The following is a 15,551-nucleotide window of genomic DNA, read 5'->3' as shown; positions in this document are numbered from 1 at the left end:
ACACAATAGAAACGAAAACATACAAACCCAGTGAAAAGTGAACAAACCTCTCTAGCCGTCTCACGCCGAGTGAGACGCGAGGCTGAAGTCGATAGTTGACGAATGTTTTTCCGTTTTGATTTTCTTTTGTTGTTGCGTGTGAAGGCCTTGCGGCTGGTGGAAGGACGATGAACAAGAAGAGGCCCGACAGGGTACCGTTAAGGATTTCTAAAGGACCCCTGCAATGTCGCACGCGCATGGTGCGCAACTAACAGAAAGAGCGCAGCCTCTGTTGTGTGTAGAGCGCCGTCTGCAGCTTCGCGACGACTTCACTAGAAAAAAAAGTTTTCCGCAATACTGCTCCATACTGTATACGTGTATGGGTGTGCGTGTCTGTGTGTCCCCTCCCTCTCTGTGGTTTTCTGTTGAACTCCTATTTCGTATGTGGTGAGTCTCTCTCTCTTCGTCTTTTGTGTCTTGGCATCGCGTACTCTGTCTGTCTGTCTGTCCGCCTCTCTCCACCCTTTTCACCCCGTTATGTCGAGTGTTCTGCGCTGATGTTGATCGCTTCATTCTTTTCATATTTTTTTTTGTTTTTGTACACTGGAAAGAAAAAAAAACATCACCAACACACAGCCCTCCCCCCTCCCTCTCCCTTGAAAAAAAAAGAAATAAGAAAATGGTTGCCTGTCTGTTTACTTCCGCCCCCCCCCTTCACCCCTTCCCCCCTCTCGTCTGCTTTTCTGATTCTGTTTTTTTTTTCCTTTTTTCTCTATGATCTGTCGACTTCGGTTTCCCCTCTTTTTCTTTGTATTTTTTGTTTTACTTAGTGTGCGTATGCCTCTCCCCACTACCCTCGGCTTTTGTTTCTTGCTCTGCTTTTTTTTTCTTTCTCCTCCTCGTTGGTCATGCTGCAGATGTTGCTGTTGGCTCTTCTTCTTTGGCTTCGATTCTTGGTGTTAAATGGCACCGTTGTTGTTGCTGCGGCTGCTACAGCTGTTGCGGCTGCAGTGGAAAGGGAGAGGGTGTGTTGGAAAGGTGCTGCAAAGCAAGAAAAAACAGCAGGACTGAGAAACAACACAACCACGCATGAGAACGAGGCTCAGGGTCGAAAAGTCAAGGCAAATAGAAAATGCCGTCAAAAAAATGGGAGGCGGCGAGACGAAACGGCGGGAAAGCGAGTGTATCATCTGCCACACGCATCCCCGCAGGCCTCACGGAAAAGACCACGCAAAAAGAAAAACAAAATGGAGCGAACCACCGCAGCTACCAAAGGCTCATTAGCAAACAGCATTGCAGTTGAGGGAAGGATAAGTGGAGAAGTGAAAAAGAATGCAGTCAAGAAAACGGCACAGAAAGATTTACATGGAGTGCGAAAGTGCGTCCGCGTCGGGGCTTGCCTTTCTGCTTTCCCTCGTGTTTAGGCATGCACACAAAGGTACATGCAGACATAAATTTAAGCAAAAGAGGAGCGCTGAGCAACGTCAAGAAACACGCGGCAGGGCAGAAGCACGGTCAAGCGCGGACGCCTCTGCACGAAGATCTGCACATTGCGCTGGGGTGACTGTGACCGAGTGTGCGCAGATATGGCGGTATCTTTTTTTCTGTTTTCTTTGCGCTTCCTTCCTCCCTCTCTCTGTTTCACCCTTCTCCCGCTTTAATTTTTGTGTTTTCCTCTTGCCCTCTCTCACTTCAGTGCGCTCTACTACGTGCTCCGTCTTCCTCGCAGTCTTTATTATTATTTTGTCTGTTCCTTTTCAGGTCGTTTGTGTTCCCCTTCCCTCCCTCGCTCCTCTCCCCCTCATGCCGCCCTTCCACGATGATTGCGACTGGTACGACCACCGCACGTATGGCTAATGAGTGGGTCTCGCGTTCCCATTTCCCTATTTTTCTTTTCTTTGTGTCTACCACGATTTTGAAGCCGTTCTTGCTACGTCCGTGCTTCGTCTTCCGTAGGCTTGCGCTGACCGTTTCTCATGTCATAGCCGGAAGGTGCGCGCGATGGACAGATAACGCACGAGGCGGGCGACTCCCCCTTTTATTCGCTGTCCATGCAATGGCAGAAGAGCGTGTGTGAATGAGCGGCGGGAGAAACGAGGAGGCGCACAAACGACCACTTTTTTCTCCCGTTATGACCACCAGCAGTCATTCGTTTTCCTGTGTTGCACCCCCTAGGAGGAGCGGCGGGGGCGCACAATGGCATGACTGGTGGGAACACTACAAGCAGAAGGAAAGAGGTGCTGTGTAAGAGCGTCAGCTGACTTGTGGGGAATGTAGAGCATCTAGACCAGCCGATTTAGAACTGTGATGTCCGGCACAAGCACACACGCAGCTGCCTGGCTGCCCTCACCCACCGAGATGAGGCGGGGGAGAGAGTAGAGCAGGAGAAAGCATGAAAGAGGCAAAGGTAGACGTAATGAAAAGGCGAAGAAAATGTGCTCGGATATGTTGATGTGGTCTTTCTCCTCTCACGCTTCTGCCTCTTTTCTGTCATTTGCATGTTTGCCATGTGCCGTGGAGTTTCTACTGTGCATGCGCGCGTGCGAGCACTCTATACAATCGCTCCAACAGGAATGTGCCCGACTCCTCTCATGAGGAACGCCTCCTCTTCCTTATCCCATTTTCCCTCCTCACCCAGACGCAGGTGTGGAGTTTTTGTTGACATTTTTTTTTTCATTTTGCGTTGTTTGTGGTGTACTCTTCCGCTTTCGTTGCGTGTATTTCGGTGAAGGCTCGCGTTAGACAAAGAATGCAGACGGTCGTCAGTCGTCCTCTGCCCCGGCGGCCTCTTCTACTTGAACACCTTCCCTTCCCCTTTTTTTTTCCTCTTACACAGCCAGTCAGCGAGCCTCTGTTGGCATCTCCATTTGCTTTCTTTCCTTCTCCTTTTTGGTGTCTCGTTTCTGCAAGTATGTGTGCTTCCCGGTTTTGCTCAGTCTTCTCAGGCAGTCAGAGCGAACGATAAGCACCGGCATCGTGCGCGGGCGCTTACGCTCATGCTTGGATACACCTCCTCATGCCCTATGCCCAATCGCTGTTTTCTTCTTGTGGCATCCGAAGCCCCGGTCGGGCCATCTTTCCATTAGCTTATAGTTCATCAGAGTCCGTCCCACCCATGCCACCCCCCACCCGTTTTCCCATCTCCACCAGGTGAGGCCGGAAAATTGAAAGGATGGGTATTTCAGCAGTCTCCTGAGTACAAATAAAAATAATAATACACATAGAATACCGAACTACCACCTTGAGTCGTAAGGCTCGGTGTAAACAGCGTGATCGCGTGCTTACACACAGACAAACGCACTTCATATCGGATCATCGGCCTGTGTGCACACTATCGGTGGCAAGGCATATTTTTCTCTCCATCCCTTATGTTCTCTCACGCGGGCAAAATAATAAAAAGGGAAAGAATGTATTTATTTTTTCTTTACCCCCTTTTAAAACGTTTTGTGTGGTGCCTTCTACGGTTGTCTCCGCGTGCTCATCAGCATGTAGCAATGCATAGGGACGTTTTGTTATCTGTCGTGACGGTTGACTTCTCCGGGAATTTTGTCGTGTGTGTGTGTACGACTTTCTCCCCCCGTTGGCGCCTTTGCTTTCCTTGCTATTACTGTCGTTTTGTTCGTTGTTTTCTTTTTCCCTTTTTGGTGGCAATGGTGTTGCGGTTGTCTTCCGATTTTACTATTTTTTTTCTTGCTCTCATCTCTTCTGGCGTTGTCTCTGTGTGGTGCATCTTTTGCGTGGTGGGAGAACATTTTCTTTTTTTTTACTGCTGTTGGTTTATTTCTCCGTCTCCCTCCCTCTGTCTTGATCTGTTTCGATATGCGCACTTTGGTGTGCTGGCGGAAGCTCTCTACTCATGCTTCACTCTTTTTTTTCAATGCTCAACGTGCCCTTCGGTCCATCATGAGCAAGCCTCAGCCGTGACTGAATGCGGGTTGGCGTCTACGTGTGCTTGCGTGTGCGACTGGGCCAGCATTTACTTGTGCGTGGATCTGACGTGGTTTCTGGAAGGCAGACAAGTAACCAAAAAGAGGTGCGCTCCTCTCGTGCTCTCTCTTTATCGCTCACCATTCTTGCCTTCGGTGTGTTGTGGTGTGTTGCTTATCACCTCTTGTCGATCACACGCGCGCATCTCTCGCTCTGCGTAGTGATCTCTTAGTGGAGGCTTTTCTTTCGCCTGTCTCTTCCCATCTCCCGTGTGTGCTACCATCTCGGACTTCTCTTCCTTATCGTCCTCTCTTTCTTTCGCGTGTGCTAATGCCTTCACCGATGCAGGCCGCGAGGAGGGGAGAGAGCAAAAAAAATGGAGGTGGAAGCGAGACTACAGCGCATGCGCACGCTACGTATGTACGTGTGCTCATCCATGGGTGCTTCGTGTGTGTGTTTGCCGGTGCAAACAAAATAATTATGAGAAAAAAAAGAAAGCAGTGCACGAGTCTTTGCTCCACTGAACCCCTCTTTCGCTATGCCTTTTTTTCTCTTTTATTTTCTCTGCTTGCTTCTCTATCATGAGTGCTGGATGCTCCTGTGTGTCGGTTCATAGGGCGGTAAGGAAAGCCGAGAGCAGAGGAATAGACAAGGAAAAAAAGGGAAGGGGAACATTTTGAAGCAGGCGAATCCTCCCCACCACACACACAAAAAAGAAAACCACATCATCAAAGCGCATGCCAACTATTTTCCCTTTCGCCAGCTCTCTTTTTTTTCTTGTTGCTGTTGTCTTTCATTCACTCGCCTGTTTTCTACGTCCTGGCGGAAGTGTTTAATGCCTTTCTTTCACCCTCTCAGCATGCTTTTCACGTCTTGTGTACCTCTCTTTTCTTTTTCCAGATATCATCCATTACGCACTCACTTCTCTTTTTTTTCGCGGCATTTCTTGAGTGCCCTCCCATTTGACCTGCTATCCCTTCTTGGGCATTGCATTCCCTCCACGCTTGCTCTCGCTCTCGCTCTCTCGCGCTCTCTCTGTCTCTCTTCACGAGTCTGTGCGCATGTGCTGATGCGCGGGGAGCGTGTGCCTGTGGAAGGAGGAGGAGGGGAGGACAGGGTTGCAGTATATTTGTTGTATTCGCTGATCTTTGCTGTTGTTTCGGGTCCCCTCCCACTCACCCTCCTCCTCTTCTTGCAGACGATACAAATTGCTCACCCCCAGCGCTTTTCCCCTTTTTCTTCTGCCTTCTAGGCGCACCGTACTGCTACGTAGTGTCTCACACAGGCTTCTTCGACGCAAAGCGTGACACCATTGTCGTTGTGCACTCTCGCGCTTTTCTTTTTTTTCTCCGTGTTTTTGTTGCGTGTATGTTCATGTTTTTTCTTTCATTTCGTGCTTCAAATTGTCGGTGTCTTTGGAGAGATGGGCAACTTCATTCGATAAAAGTTGAAGCGGTGGCGGCAGGCCCACACGAGTCCATACACATATATATTTGCGTAGATCTCACGTGTTGTACGTCGTGGGCATGGGTGCGAGCATGTCCTCCTCTTTTGCTTTTTTACTGCCTTTCCTCTCCCGCGCCTTCACCGGATGCCTTGATGCGCTGATCTTCTTCCCTCGTACTTGCCCTCCTCCGTTTTACTTTTTTCTGTCGTTTTTTTTTTGTTTGTCTCTCCCGCATTTTGATTCAAGGACCTCCTCTCCGCTGTTTCGTTCGTTTACCCCTCACCGGGTGTTTGCATCCTCCGGCAGAGGGGAATGAGGGCGTGTTCAGTGGATAAGAAAGAGTTGGTAGATCAACAACAACAAAGAAAGCACCGGATACAGGGTTTGGCGAGTGTCCGTGTGTGTGTGTGGAGGGGGGCTCCGCAATCCCACGATCTCTCTACTACACCACAGCTTTCTTAATTTGTCTCGCTTCTTCTTTTTTTTTCGAGCACTCTCTCGTTCGTCATGAAAGTGTCTATGTTCCTTCTCCTCGCATGTGTGTGCATGTGTGAGCCGTGCTTTCTTTTATTTTTCTTACGAATCTCTTCTTGACTGCTCTGTGAGGGAGACTATCACCGAGAGCGAGGCTGAAACCTTCTTATTTTGTCCACGCTCATGCACGTCGACGGTGGTGGAGCGAAACCACTGGGCGGTACCAAAGTGACGCACCACCAAGCATCTTTGATCTACTTCCGTCTCTGTCTCTCTCCGTCTTTGTGCGCACGAAAACGGGTTTCTCTCAGGCCCCAGCGCCCAGTACACGTGTCGCACTGGTGAATGGACCGCAGGCAGAGGAGGCGACACTGTGAGAGCGGAGCCAAACGTACACCTTCAAAATGCCGCCCCATTCTCCCATCACCCCCCTCTTGTGGAGTGGCTCCGATTATGGTAGCGGGCCCATGGGTATATCAGCCCATGGATCTGAGCAAGAAGCGGGGGAAGAAAAACGTGCAGAGGCCGAACAAAAAAATGCCAACGGGGGTATTTGTTCCAGGGGTCACACGGTGGTGGTGAAGTGCAAGTGGAAGGGCTGGGGCAATGCGGCGAATGCGTTGAGCCAAGCATGAAGCCGCCCACCCTTGCTCCATCCCCATGCGCAAACGAGCAGACACATAAAGATCTGTGAGCGAGTGCACCTGTCGGCATGTACGCTCATCAGAATGCATGCCATCCAGATGCCTTCACGTTCATGCTGTCACATCTTGTCTTATTCATCGCTGTTGCGTGCATTTACTTTTTGGTTCCATCATTACGTCGGCTCTTGCTTTGTTGGTGCGCCTGTGGTGTACCCACCACCGGCTCCTCCCTTTTTTTCTACTTGTCATCCCCCGACGAACGTCATCTTGATGTTCCTTCTTGTCGCTTTTAATGTCCTACAGCTCTGCGGTAGTTGTCCTTTTCACTGTACTTCTTCTGTGCCCCCTCAGCTCTCCTCACCGTACCCCTTGGTGTGTCGCATCCGCACATCGTTTTGTCCTTGCTCGTGCGGAAACCTCGGTCCGGCTTGTGAGCCTTCATCCCCTTCACCGTGATAGCCTTTTCCCGCCTTCTTTGTAACCCCTTTTCTCTCTTTTTCTGCCTGCACTTTCGTTTTCGGTTGCTCTCCCTTTTTGCTGCAACGGCGGGTGGCGGGTCGTGGCGGCATGGGGTGCCGATGGGGGGCTGCCTGCTGCTGCGCTGGCGCATGCTTGTGCGCGGGCCCCCTTCCGCTCGCCACACCCACGCCTGCGAAAGGCCTGCGGATTCAGCAGAGGGGCGGGATGTCCCTGCTGCCTTGCCACACACGCATCGCGGCGTCCCGCCTGTGGGGCGGCACATGTGGTCGAGCGGGCCAGCGACGCCACCGGCAGCAGCGTTGTCCTGAAGCAGAGGCCCGAGGATGCAGGAATGCGAGCACTGTGCGCATGCGCAGGTGAGCGCAGCCAGAGCGTGCGGTGTGTCTCCTACGTCCGACCGGGTCTGCACTGATGAGGCGCAGATGCCGGAAGCATGGCGAGGGCACCCCCGAATGGCAGCAGCGAGTCCCCGCACCACATTACGGCATGCCGCGGCTTGCAGAGACTGAGGGAGAAGCACGGCAGACAGGCTGTCCTGTGCAAGGTCTCGGAGGGCCCTGGCCTGAGTGTGGCCAGCTCCGTTGCTTGCGCTCGCCCGGCACGCCCCCTTGACCCCCACCCCCTGCTGCCTCCACGACAGACGCGACAGCCGCCGCCCTCGTGCGGGACCCTGAAGGCGGCTCCGTTTGGATCAAGGCATGCGGACCACCCGTGTGCGTGTGTCGCCGATCGTGCGGCATGCGTGCGAGGAAGGGCAAGAAGAAAACGATGAGACGCATGGTCCGATTCGACGGCAGGGTCTTCTGTCCTGGACGACTCGTGTGTAGCGGCACTGTGACAGGGGTAGGCGAACTGTGGTTGAATGCTTTCGTAAATGTTTTTGCTTTGTTCATGGTAGAGCTGCACCCTAAGACGACAGAAAAAAGTGATCGTTTTTTTTGTTGTGTTTTTTGTTTTCTTCGGTTACCCCTCACCCGGATGGTGTGAGCTGCAGTGCATCATGTCTCCCTCTCATCTGGTTTACCTGCGCGCGTATTCCATTTGCTTAGCCTTTATTATTATTATTTTATTTTCGCTTTGTTTGTCGCGCGTGTTGTGCTCCTCTGTGCGCCCGTTTCGCGCCGTGCATATGTGATGCGGGGAGCTTTTCAGTTTTTACGTTTATGCTTTTTTTTCCGTTTTCTATTTTCTCATATGGTTTCTTGGTGGACACTCGACTGCCGTTTTTGAAAGAAAAAAGAAGATAACCACACACACACACACGCGTACATACACACAGACAAGCGGTTATGGAGGAGTGGGGGCATCGTTGCTGAGAGGGAAAGGTAGAGGAGTGCTTGTCTCTCGTTCTCTCGGCGGTTGAGTACTCTCATTCCCTTTCTATGGTGTTGGCAACAGATACACTGAACCCCTGTTGAGCGTCTCCCCCCCTCCCCACCGTCTTCGTCGTCCGTGAAAAATGTCACGATGGTGTAGTAATAGGACGCTCGCACCTAGAGAGGTGCCCTCCATGCAGTTGAAGCCAAGTCTCGTACCGCCCACTATCAACCCTTTTCCACTTGTTTTCTGCACTCTCTTCTAGCTATTGTCTTCTCCCGCTCTCTTCTTCGTTCTGTTACTCGGAGTCGTGTACTGGCGCACATCGTTCTGTTTCCTCTTTCTCTGCATCACAATATTCTCTCTCCGACACGCACGCACACACTCACACCTCATCATCCCCTCCTTGTCCCGATTTTTTTTTGTGCACGCGCTCCACCCTTCACCTCCACCACTGCCACCTCCGTGGAGTCGAAAATTGTTTTGTTCGTATTTCTCTTTTCCCTCCTCCCGCCTACGAAGCACGACGCCTACACGCAAATACGCCGACACACGCATCGGTTTCTCTCTTTTGTGTCTCTCCTTCTCGGCCCTTGACCTTGCTTCGCTTTGCTCCTTCCTCCTCCCTCCAAAGCAAGCACTTCCTTTCGCATCTCTACTACGAAGCACGCCCACCTACTACCTCCACCTCCCTCGGTGGCCGGCTCCCTTGCTTTTGTCCCCCTTATCTCGTGGATTCCACGACTTTGCTCTCTCAAAGTATCGGGAGCTCGAGCTCCCCGACGCGCTTTTCTGTCTCTCACGCATCTTACTCGCTCTGTCACTAGCTTCTATCCTGCTCTTCCTTTGAGTCTCGTGTGTGTGTTCTCTTCCTGCGCTCTTCGACGATCCTTTCCTCTCTCGCTCGCTCTCGCACCCTAAGAAAAAGGCGTGTTTGCATGTCTGGTGGTTGTGGTCAGAAAATAAACGAGAGAAGGTTACCTTTGTCGTCGGCTGCAGGCCGTGGTCAGCAACACGGTTGGTGAGTCGACACATACAGAGACTCGTTAATTACCACCGGCGGCGCTAGCAACACACCTGCGTACATCAATTCGCACACACGTAGCGAGGACCTCTCGAGGTAGACAGGCGCCCAGGCGAACAGACCCCCTCCCACTCCCCCTCCCCCGCCTTTAGCTATTGTTCTGCGCTTGCGTAAGTGAGTTGGCGGCGGGTGTCGTCTTTGCCTTGGTGCCTCTGCGATCTTGAAGGGTATTGTTGTACATGAGTACCTGCGTCGTGTGCATCAATCCGTGTGCGCTTTTTTATGTATGTGTGTGTGTGTTTATGCCTCCGTTACAGGTTCTCATTGTCTAGCTGTTTCTTGTCTCCCTCCCTCCATAGTACAAGCCATCCCCCCTCCCCCTTCTCTCCTCCTCCCCCTCCGTCATCCTCCATCTTTTTGTCTCTTAAACCCCCACCTTCCTACTCGCCCTCTTCTTTTGTTGGTTCCTCTGTGCGTGTTGCTTCTTGACCTGTTGCTTGACCTCTGCTCTCGGTGTCGTGCATGAACATTGTGCGTTTGGGGACTCCTCGCTGGCCATCCCCATCCCCACTCTTCCTCTACCTGCCCGTCCCATTCTTTTTCTGTCTCCTTTCTCCTTTGAGTTGTGTCACCCCGCTGCTGCTCTGTGTCTGTCCGCGTGCGGTGGCCGTATTTTTGTATGGTGCCGTTTTGTGTCATCGACGCGTCCAGTTCTGGCCGTTGGTAAATATATATATATATATTGAGGTGCGTGCGTCGCTCGTAATTTTGCCTTCTTATAGTCTGCTACCGCTGTTCTTGTTGACGTTGACGCTCATCTGCGCGCGCATCTCTTGTCCATCTATCTTCCTTGCACTCGTGCATCGTGTGTAGTGCTGTCGATTGCGTGGGATCGTCTCCGCCCTCCCCAAAACAGACGGAGGTGTGTCGACGTTGTAAGTGCTTCCGTGCGCGTGCGTTGGTTTGCTTGGCGTGCTTCGCGCTGTGGAGAGGTCAACAGCGCAGTAGCGGTCTCTCTCGCGCGAAGACTGCCACTAATTTAGGGAAAACAAGACAAGAGGAAAAAAGGGCCAAAAACAGTAACATCCATAGGCACACTACGTGCTCCCCCTTTTTTCTTTTCGTTTGGGCGTTGCGTTTTTGCGTCGTTCTTGGCTCGACTGTTGCCGGTGCCTCTGCTGCTGTATCCCTCTTCTTCCTCCTCATCTGTTTTCCATCTGCTTACTGCCCTCTACGTGTTTTCTCTTTCCTTGCCGCCACAACACTTTCCGCGCTGACGTTCTCGCATCCGCTTCTCGTCACACAATCTGCTCCCGCTTCTACGTTTGGGTGGTGTCCCCACTTGTGCTTTCTCTCTCTCTCTCACCGCTGAGTTTCAACATCTTCGTTCCTTCTCTTCTCCGTGCTTGTCTTTGTCAGTCTCTCTCTCTGTAGCTGTTTTCTTTTTAGAGCGACGAGGACGCCGATCAGGAACTCCCCCTCATCTCCTGTCCTTGCCCACTTTGGTGCTTGCTTGACCGTACCTCTTCCCCTTCCTTTCTCGGCATTCCCGCCTTGCCCTTCTCTTTCTCTGTCGGTTTGCGCTTGTCTTGTAAAAACCCTCCTTGTCTCCCCCTCCCTCCTCTTTTTTTCCGTCCTGAAGGATTAGGTGCAGCGCACAGGTAGCTTCTCTGTCACGGCGCACTCACAGAGACAAAACCGAACACACAAAAAAAAACAAGTACAAAACACGCCCCCTCCCCCAATTTTTTTTTCGTAATCCTCAGCATATAAGCCGAACGACCAAAACTGCTGTGAGTTGTCTGTGCTGTGCGCTTCTGCCGCTCGATCTCTTGTCTGGCTTTGGCTTTCTTGCTCTCTATCGTTTTTTTTCTTGTTTTCCGTTTTCGTTGTTTCTTCTTTTTGGCGAAAGACAAGCCTCTCCTCTCCCCTCTCCATCAAAGACGGCCACGAAACACCATTTTTTTTTCCGCTCTTCCCTGCCACTCCCTCCCACCACCCCCAAACACCCCTCCACTTGTTGTCTGGGCCTAACTTGTAGCGCACTTGGCTTTGTACCTCCTCCTCCCTCTCCGAACATAGACAACGCACTCAAGCGCAGAGTGCATACTTGATTTCGAGTCACGTCACCTCATTTCTTTGAGGCCTGCACTTGGTAGGGGCGTATACCCGCCTCTCGTGCGCCTGTCGATCTCTCTACTCCTTTTACCTCTCACCTATTTGCGTTTTTCTTTTGACTGTTGTGCAACTGCGGCGTATCTAAACGGTCTAACGGATATCAATATATCTGTATGTATGGTTGCTTTCTCTCAGTCTCTCTCTGGCGTGCTGATTTATCTCTGTTTAACGCCATCTTTCTTTGTTTGCCGTTTATGTTGGCCTCACCGCGCAGTCACTCCCACACAACGTAACGACAGACGAAACGAACGACAAGAGAGAGAGAGAGAGAGAACACGAAAAATACGTCGTGAAAGGGTTCGGCTTGTGCTGTCTCGTTCCACATTTATTTGTTCTCGTCGCTAGTCGCATGTTCTGACGGAAGGACCAAAAAGAAAAGCACATTGTCATTGACTTCTTCGCGTGGACACTTTTCTCTTGTTGTTGTTTTGCTTTACCTTTCCTCCTCCTCTTCCGCTCAGTCTGCCGCTATCTTCTACTTGTGCCCTTGTTGTTGGGACGGACTAGTTGTACCTTGTCATTGGCGTGTGGTGTTTATCTATATATTTATTTATCTGTCTCTGTGTATCTCGTTCTCTGTCAACCATCGGCTTCCCCCGGCGGCATTGAGACTGGGCGCGCAGTAACACCCAAAAGGTAAAAGGAGCGAAGGGGCAAGGTCGACAACACGGCAGCCGAGGACGCAAACCGAGAAAAAAGGAAACGGGAAAGAGAGAGGCGGTCCTGACGGGGGACGTAAGATAAGGGAGAAACAGCACGAGCCGAGAACAAACCGCCCGAGGAAGAGAACAAACTCAAGTGCGCCCGACAGAAAAAGGGTGAAAGCGGGAGGCCAAGGACGTTCAACTCCCTCGGCGAACGCTGACCAGATACGACACAGTGGCAAGAAAAGAGAGGGAGCGATACACAGCAGTAGCAGCAGCACGCCACACACGTACACACGCAGCAAGGTGAAACATAAGTTCCAGCCACATTTCTCTGCTTGTTTCGCTCTCTCTCCCTCGAAGACCACTCACCCCGCTAACGTCTCTCCTGCAAAGCAGAAATAAATAATACACAATACGCACATACGTGTACCAAAAAAAAGGGAATAGTGGGGACAAAATAAAAATCACGCACAGGCACTCGGCTCTACCGCATTCTGCGTACGACTGAGAGGTAGGGACTACCTTCCATCCCTGTTGCAGTTATCTTGACCTTTTGAATTTTTTTTGGATGTTCACCGCTCCCACATCAGCTTTATTTTATCTTGCCCTTCGGATTTTGAAGGAAACACACTCGTCGTTCTCAACTTGATTGGTGTTTCTTTTTTTTTCGAATGTGTGGGTGAGCTTCTCTGCTTGACGTTCTCCTGAAATTTTTCGTCTTCGACTTTCCTCGCTCCCGTTTTTTTTGTTGTTTTTGACTCCTGGCGACTGTGTGTGTGCGTGCGTGCGTGTCTCTGTACTGATCGTGCGCTGCCTGCTCGCATTTTCCCGTTTTTTTTGATTCAGTTTACGTGTTTTTTTTTTACTCTTCGTTGTCCGCGCTTGATTCACCACTTTCTCTTTTAGTTTGACGTTTTTTTTCTGTTGTTGCTGCCCTCTTGTTCCCCAGACTTGTTTCGCCCCTTCTTCTGTTGTTGTTTTGCTCTGTTCACGTTTTTGCCCCCCCTCCTCCTCCTTCCCCCGACTCCCTCCTGCGATCACCTCCTGCACCCCTTCCCTTGCTCGCTCGTACCGCGACGTTGCTGTCTTCGCTAGTGGCTACAACTGGTGTAGCCGAATCTCTTTCTTGCCCTTTTTTTTTCGTCTCGTTTCTTTCCTGTGTGTATTGTGCATCTGTGCTCCTTACGCCTTTTCGCTTTTTCTTCTTTTTTTTTTCGTGACCGTTCGCTGTTGGAGCGCTTCCTCCTCCCCTCCCCCTTTTCGGTCCTTTGTTGTGGTTTCCCCGGCGCGCTGCCTCTCTCTTTCTCTCTCTCTCTCTGCATTTCGTTTTTTTCTTTGCTTTATCCACTTTTTTCTTGTTCTCTCCTCTTTTGGCGTCTTGACGCACTTCTTCCGGTCTTTCCTCCCTTGCCGTGTCTCTCGCGATTAGTTTCTCTGTCTTCACAACTATTTTTTGTTGTTGTTGTTCGCTGTTCGTCCTCACCCACCCCGTTCCCCTCCCTCACCCTCTGAATTACCCTTCCTTCTCTCTCCCCTCCCCCGCATCTTTCTCACACGCGCACACCTCTCGTCGACCTCATCGTTTTTTTTTTCCTGTTCTCCTTTGTGTCCTGCGTGTATCGCGTGCTTTTTGTTTGGCTTTTGACGCTCTGTTTCCTTTCCTTTTTTTCCACCGTCTTTACTGCCTCTTCTCAGCTTGTCTGTCTGTCAGTCAGTATATCTCTCTGCCTCGATTTCTTTTTTTTTGATTTCACCTGTCTGCACTCAAGAGAGCATCGAAGGGAGAGAAGGGGAGAGGGGGGGGGGGGCACAACTTTCTCGTATTCACGCATTGGGAGAGCGACCTCCTGCTCACCAGCCGGCGCAGATACGCGGACTTGCATATTCCTCCCTCACACCCACCAACCTCTCTCTTGCTTGCGTGGGAAAATAAAAGACAGATTTTCGTCTGCTTTTTTTTGTGTCCTCGTCAGAATTCTCTTCCTGAGACGCGGCGTCTCTCCGTCTCCTCGTTTTGTTTGTCTGCGTGTGTGTCCTTGTTGTGACTCTCCCGTGTCTGTTTCTTTGCGGTGTTGCTATTTTTTTTTATTGGCGCCCGTTTGTTTGTCCGAGAGACATCGAAGAAGGCACCACACTAAAAAATAAAACGAAAAGGAGGAGAAAGAGAAACAGAGTAGAAAAGCGCAAAGAAAAGTAGACGGCGGGGACAGGGCGGCCATCAAGCAACGGCCAACCCTGCACTCTCCCTCCATCCGTGACTCATCCCCTCCCCCTTCCGCGTCTCTCTTCGCGTTTCTTCAACTTCACTGGCACTCTGTATTCGTTGTGCTCTCCTCTTTCCTCCCCCCCCTGGAAGAAACGTGTGGTCGCCAACATCAAGAGACGCAGAGGGGAGCGAAGAAAAAAAAATAGGGACGTACTCGACCTCTGTAGCTTGTATATCTTTCTTCGAAGCTTTCGCACCCTACCCTCCTCTATTGTACCTGTGCGCGTGTTCTCGTCGGCTTCGCCGGGTACCACCGCCCTCCTTTCCTTCATCGTTTCTTCGTCTTTGCGCCTACCTACTTTTTTGTTCGTCGTCTGGCGCTGGCATATCGCAGCACTTTTTCATCGTTTACGTTCACGCTTTTTTTTCGCTTGGCGCCGTCCGCAACGCGCGCGCGTGTGTGTGGGGAAGTGCGTGGATGGTTTTATCTTCCTTCTTGTTTGTGATTTCGCTCTCTCGTTTTCTCTCTGCTTTTCCACTTCACCCCCCCCGCCCCACCTGCCATTCCCACAGCAGTTCTTGAACGGAGGCTCTCTCTCTCCCTCTCTCCCGCCGTGCCAACGTTCGTGGCAACTGAAAGGGGCGTGAACCAGCTATCATCTGTGCCTTTTCACTGGTTTCCCGAGGTTGCAGACTTCTCCTTTGTTCAACAATCCGTTAAAGAAAAAAAAATAGTGAGACATCTATGCGGTTTGCGGCTCTTGCTTCAACACGCTATCCTGCAAACGTGATTGCCCCTCCCCCCACCCCACCACCACAGGCAACAGCTACAGCAGCAGCGACGTGTGGCACCCAGGTCACGCTATCGCAGCAGTTCCACCCTCTTGACGAACGAGAGAGCTCTAGCGCCGGTACAACATCCCCGGAGTCCACGAGGGCGACATCATCGTCTTCCTCTTTGAAGCAGTGCGCACCGTTGGCAGCTGCCGCCCCCACAACGCGCGTCATGGAGCCTCTCTCGAGCAGCGGCGTCATCAGTCGTCACGTCGACGATGCTGGCGACATAAGCGATCCTGTGCACGGAGGGCATCACGCGCGTCTCTGTCACGGTAGCGTTGGGCTAGGCCGGCATGGTCACTATTCCTCTCCTGTGTCCGTGCCAGCAAGTTCGCCGTTGCCACCATCCCTCCCTTCATGTGACTCCACCGCTCCGGCAGCCTATGTCCCG

This window comes from Leishmania mexicana, chromosome 8 (assembly GCF_000234665.1).
Source record: "Leishmania mexicana MHOM/GT/2001/U1103 complete genome, chromosome 8".
Taxonomy (NCBI): Eukaryota; Euglenozoa; class Kinetoplastea; order Trypanosomatida; family Trypanosomatidae; genus Leishmania; species Leishmania mexicana.
This window is presented reverse-complemented; position numbering follows the sequence as displayed.